The following is a 4,904-nucleotide window of genomic DNA, read 5'->3' as shown; positions in this document are numbered from 1 at the left end:
TTTTTATTTATTTAAAAATGTTGACAATGATCCAAATTTGCTTTGGTCTTTCTTATTCTATTTAGGATCTTTTTAAGTAACATTCAAAGTGCTGATTTTTTAAGATAACACAGTATTTTCCTTCTGAACCACACAATGAATTTTACTGTTTCACTAAAATAGAGATATTAAACAGTATTTCCAGATTATTTTAACTTCCTTGAGAATAAAGAAATATGCCTCATCATTATGTACCAATCCTCGTTGGTCAGATTTACACATAGCATTTTCTCACAGCCAGTTTGCAATGCTAACATATCAATTTACCATTTTTGTTCAAACTTGGATAAAGAAAATGAAATTCAAGAATATTGTTTATTTTAAAAGACATTTCCACATACAATTGATTATCTTTAAGTCATATATTGTTTGCCTGACCTAGTTTGATACCTATTGTTTTAAACATTTAGATATAAAGAATCTGTAAATCAGAATATGTTTGCACTTGTTTTTTTCCCATCAGATATCTGCTAGAAAACCTCTGTGCAAATAGAGAAAATGCAGAGTTTGCTTCAGAAAGTCCAATGTTGGAATTACTCACTTAAATCTCAAGCCCAAGAAGGTTGTACTCTTTCCTCCATTTCCTGATACCTCATGTCGTTTCTGACTGTAATGCCACCGGAGCAGCCTGCGCCACTGGTTGGGCTGGATACCGCCATCATCGCCTCCTTTATCCATTCTCCAAAGTCTATTAAACCTTTTTGACAATGCATTGACTTTGAAAAAGATCAAGAGGGCTTTTTTAAGCTTCTGAAGTGTGCATCTACTTTGGACGCTAAGGTACAGCCAGTCTGATGACAGGCTCAGTTTACCTGCCTAGTGATGCTGGTCTCTATGGAAGGAAGCGACAACAGATGTCATGGGTGCTCTGGGAATTCTTGCCTCCCCTGGAAAACCTGAGAGGACTTTCTCAATGGCGAGGCTCATCAAACTCTAAGTGGAAAAAGGACAGAGTACAGATAACTTATCAATGAATTTTCCATTCTATGGTCAATATGGGATAAAATTTGGGTTGTTTTTGTCTGACAGTAGTTTTCTTCAATTGCCAGTTCAGATTAGCGTCTGAAGTCTATTACTTCATGTTGTTTCTTGCGTTTTCAGTAAATTTACTAAAGGGAACCTGGAGCTTTGGGCTAAAGTAGTCAGTGATCACAGTTGTCATAGTATAGTTCTGATTTTGGCGATGTTTAGAATGTATACCGTGGGAAATTAGTATTTTTAAACCTGAATTTATGTTGTGTTAATTTCATGTCTTTTTATTTTATGTAATTTAATTTTAATAATGAGCCTTTTACTTTATTTTATCTAAAGTCTCTTGGTGGCTGGCCATGGTCAGTAGGGGACAGAGGATGAAAATTAGCCAAGGCTATGATCCTGCGTATTTACAGTGTTTCTCTTTTTAAGAGGGCTTCACAAAGTTTTGTGTATGCATTGTCCCTTTATTAAATAAATACAAATACAAATCCTTAGTTGTAAAGATGCTTGGTTGATACTTGGCTACCGTACAGTTTTGAGCCAGACGTCAACAAAACTAAACAAAGACATACATGAATCTAGTCGTCTAAGAGTGGATGCATCTGAATGGAGCAAGGCAGGGAGCTTGTGGTCCACCCAGAATATTTTCTACATCACAATTACGATCTTTTTATTGTCTGCTACTGATTCATAACAATTTGCATGAACAAATACTAAGACGTGAACATTTAAGCTTAATTTTCTTTATTTATTAAATCAAATCAAGCTTTGTATATAAAGTTTGCTTTATGCACTGAGCACTTTATTTATGTCCACCATCATCAGACATATGCCACAATATCATGTTAAAAAAAAAGCCCAAAAACACAATTGTCATCAGAGTGGATCTTGGTGAAAAAAACTGTTCTCTCAGTTTATTTTTGTAACCTCAAAATCCACTCATCTCACAAACTACTGTATCTATTTTTACGTGAAAGTAAAGAGAGATTCCTAAACCAAAGTAACCATGGAGTGCAGTTTCACCCTTTCAGGGTTTAACTCTAAAAACCAAGTTTTTTTTTTTTTTTTTCAGCTTTTATGTGCTGTTATCTATTGGGCTGTTGGGGCAGTATCCACAGAACAAGTGATTCAGCGAAGCAGAATGACTTGGCGTCCAAGCCCAGCTTTGTTCTGTGGCGACATGGAAAGCCCTGGAGCTGCTTGTACAAAGTGGATTGCTGATCTAACTCATGAATTTTGTCATGGAGTAGTAGATATGAAAGGCTGCACATACTTACTGCTGACATTGTGTCAGTCTAATATGTTGTTTTATGTCTGTCTCACTGAAACAGTGTCCAGAACAGAAAGTAAACTGCCGGCAGCAACAGCTACTTCATTTTGTTTAACGATTTTAACGATTAATGATTTTTATTTTAAGGATTTTTTTCTTTACTGCAAGTTATTCAAGTTATAAACTGACCAGAAGACTCAATAAAATGATGTGGTCCCCATCCAACATTTGAAATGTTTGATTGTTTTCAAATGGTACGAGTGTGTCCTTCCGACAAGATCCCTCCTGATTGGTGCCAAAGAAATGTTTACCCAGACAGACTTGGACCAATCACTGCTTACTGACGATTTTTAGTTCCAAGATGTGTCTATATCAGAAGAATATGGTCAGTCATTTTCTGTAGGTGACATCACAGGGTCCAGTTCTCATATATTCAATGACTAAAATCTACACAAGTTTGATATTTACAGTGCCCTGCCCATCAGTCCTTTTTCCGAAATTGTTGCGGTGGAATAAGTACTGGTTAGTGTCCCAACGCAATTTAGTTTTCATTTTTGCATGCAGAATCTAGGGCTCCAAGAGATTGCCATCTTGGTGCAGCTGTGGATATGAGTCCAGTGGTCCAAGTGCCTAAGAATATGTGGCCAATATGAAAAAGAGGAACACATATGGAGATATGTCATTCGATTTTATCCTGGTTACAATTCAGTTATTTACGACAGAGTATTAGTATACAGTCCTGAGAAACCGTGCAAACAATCATGCAAATTTGTGTTACCAGTTGGGTCCAAAATAAAGGCTGATGCTCTTCCAGTTTAAGTTCATCCACAGCTAAATCTTGTCCGCGCGTACTAGCCTAATCCCAACCCTTCTTCCACGTCGGTTCTGCCAATATTAAACCAATGGCCACACAGATTTATAAAACTATAAGCTTAATAATAATCAGAACAACAATAAAAGCACATTTAGAAGATCATCTTGCTCTATGCCACTCGCAATTTCTTCTTCCACTGCTGTACCGTAATTTATTCAGACCAATCATTATCTTACATGTCATCAGACCAACATACAGCCAATCAAATAGTGCAAAGTCATCATTAGTCGCAGGCCCCCAAACCCCTTCTGCAGGCCGAACACTTTTGGTACCTACACCGTCACTCTTATTAAAATGTCTTCAAGGGAATCAAATAAATACAACGAAAAAAGTATTATATGATCTTTTATATCACTCATAAGGACCTGTGAAAATGCTTCACAGCAAGAAGGCCCCTGGTTCAAGTCTCGGCTGGGAGGCTTGAAACAACATCAAAAGGGGACCTTCCTGTGTGGAGTTTGCATGTGATTTGTGAATGTCTAATTCTTTTGTCATGATCTTATTTTTTTGGATTTAAAATTGAATTATTTAAGTGAAACTGCTTTTCTTTGTGTTTTGACTTTTCCTTTCACTGTGTATGCTCCGGGGGATTCCGGCTTTCTTCCACCATCCAAAAACTTGCTTCATAGGTTAGTTGGTTACGTTGGTTACTCTAAATTCTCCCTAGAAAATTCTCCCTAGGTGTGAATGTGAGTGTGCATGGGTGTGTGGTGTTTACAAGCTCCGGCAGCCCCGTGAACAGTTAAAGGGATTATGTAAGGGTTACTGGCCGACTTCGCGGAAGCAACCGTTCTTTGCTTCGCGTTGGACAGTTCAGGCTTCCACGGCGTGCGTTAAAAAGTAAAAAGTAAGTAAAAAGTAATAACGCACACTTCGAAGGCCATTAACCCGCTTATACCATGGTCACTTACAAAAGCAATACATATTAACCAGTTTTTAGTCCTTAATTCTTGGGTTTTTTCCGATTTGGATCGCTTTTCTCACAAAAACTGGACTATTTGTTACGTGATGCGGAACGAATAGTCCGCGTCACGCCGCACCATCGCTGCAGGCAAGATTCTGCGATATATATATATATGCTTATCTTTCCGATGGGTTGAATAAAGCATCAGTTCAGAGAGAAAGTTCACCTCTTACCGCTTGTTTTTGTCCAAATGATGAAGCAAAAGGTTGTTTTAAAGAAGCCGGCACAGTGACACAAAACATTTAAGCTAGGTGAGGTTATTTTTTCACCATGCGGTTATTAGGTTTTAATGCACACCCAGCAGACAATCAGAATCGAGTATTCACCCGGACCATGGTATAAATTATATCATATCATTTGTTAATTTTTGTAAAATTACCACTTTTTTCTCATAATTTTCTTTTTTTTGTTCTCGCAAATTTGTTTATTTATATGGCAGCTATTATACTGTTGTAATTGAAGTTTAACTGTACGGTTTACACTGGTGAAGATAAGGGGGGGATTGTGTTTCATTTGGCTATGTGCCTCTATCCACCCCGGTCAAAATGTTCTGGACACACCACTGTTAGAAGCCCGTTTTTGTTTGCTTTCCTCTTTTATCCCTTTTTTTAATGTGTTTTGTTCAAAGTAAAAAACAAACAAAAACAAAACCGAATGGACATCCTCAACATACATTTCACAGTTTGAAGCAAACTAGACATTGTGTCCGCACCGGTACAAAGTGTACACTGAATGGGGTCACGGCGTTCGCCGTTTCTTTCTGTCTTTTTTTTCTTCTTTAA

The sequence above is a fragment of the Oryzias latipes genome, chromosome 21 (assembly GCF_002234675.1).
Source record: "Oryzias latipes chromosome 21, ASM223467v1".
In the NCBI taxonomy this organism is placed as follows: domain Eukaryota; kingdom Metazoa; phylum Chordata; class Actinopteri; order Beloniformes; family Adrianichthyidae; genus Oryzias; species Oryzias latipes.
The sequence above is the reverse complement of the archived record's forward strand: the minus strand, read 5'-3'. Positions refer to the sequence as shown.